This window comes from Capsicum annuum, unplaced genomic scaffold (assembly GCF_002878395.1).
Source record: "Capsicum annuum cultivar UCD-10X-F1 unplaced genomic scaffold, UCD10Xv1.1 ctg70758, whole genome shotgun sequence".
NCBI lineage: Eukaryota > Viridiplantae > Streptophyta > Magnoliopsida > Solanales > Solanaceae > Capsicum > Capsicum annuum.
The window spans coordinates 1,468-2,767 of record NW_025880521.1 but is presented as its reverse complement, the minus strand read 5'-3'; the positions used below and the strand labels follow the sequence as shown (position 1 = coordinate 2,767).

Below are 1,300 nucleotides of genomic sequence, written 5' to 3'. Positions count from 1 at the left end.
GAAAAGGTAATTTCTTTTAAATTTTTCACAGAGAACATCTGCATGTGTGATAAAGAGCTAAAAATCAAGGGCAAAAGAAACTCTTTTTTTGATTTAATGATTGGAACTTTCAATGTATATTGCATTGTTTGATAATGTATCTGTTATTTTCAGGAAGTGTAAGGAATACTGGTAACTGTTATTAGCCATAAGAAGCATTGTGATCCTTAAGTTCAGTCCTCATTCCACGTTACATGGAGGAAGTGAAAGTATGCCTTGAAAATATATAACATACCGAGTTCAGCAAATCTAGGTTCTATGTTGTCCTGGATTAAGAGAGTGTTCACAACTTCTTTCCGACTCATGTATTGCCGAAGACACTGCTCTATCCGATTTTGCACCTGAAATTCAAGACAACCATCATCTTTTTCACACGACTGTGTGCAGATCTCATGATTACTCAATTTGTAACAGCTGGTGATTATGAGAACTCATCTAAGTAGGACATCCAAGCTTTCTTTCAGTAATGTTTTATGGGGAGTAGTTGGGGGTTAAGCTACAGAGAAGTATATTGAGATCACAATGCTAGAGTATGCAGTATTGGTTGAAGTCTACGTTATTAGTGATAACATTCTATAAAGGTACAAGTGAAATATAAACATAAAGAAAACCATGTCTCTTCAACAAATTGATCTCTGTGCCCAAAAAGATATTATTAGTTGTCCAAATGTTGCTAAGGAGATAGCATTAATGACCAGAAAAACATTCTTCCATGTTAATAGGGAAGAGGAACCGAGTATAAATTGTTGGTGTTTTTGAGAAGTGATGATCAAGTAACTAGAATCATCACAATTTCTTCTCACCTTTTCAACAATTTTGTTTCTTGAAGAATGATAAATAAATAAGCAATAGACTAAGCAAGGACAAAGTAACATGGAAAAGGTCGTAACTCATCTATAAAATGATCGAAAGCATACCATTTGTATATCTTCACAGGAGACTTTTCGTCCATCTCCGCTCGACATTTTTGAGGGCCCAATTTGGAACTATCGCAATAAAACTCTGTTCCAATTTTTTCAGTAGAAATGTACGCCCCAGCTTACGTGCACCATCAATGAGTATAGTTCAAAAAAGTAGTCCCGTACACCTATTATCCAGCTTCATTGAAAATTGAGCTCAGATTAGTAAATCACATATCAAGGCTCAAAACGAGAAATTTAAATAAGATGCAGGGGCAGACAAGATTCACCAAGGCAGCCAAATTGGTGAGCCCTATAGCAACAAGTCATTAAGAAGGGGGGGGGGGGGGGGGGGGGGGGGG

The 1,300-nt window shown here is 36.8% G+C and overlaps 1 long non-coding RNA gene across 1 annotated transcript; it reads right to left on the bottom strand.

Annotated features, from left to right (window-relative positions):
• Positions 1–274: 274 nt before the first annotated feature.
• On the bottom strand, positions 275–1,266 carry LOC124894163. Its single transcript, XR_007051036.1, has 2 exons — positions 957–1,266; positions 275–380 (listed from the first exon to the last, which is right to left on the bottom strand). It is a non-coding gene; the product is annotated as an uncharacterized LOC124894163 (long non-coding RNA).
• Positions 1,267–1,300: the final 34 nt, after the last annotated feature.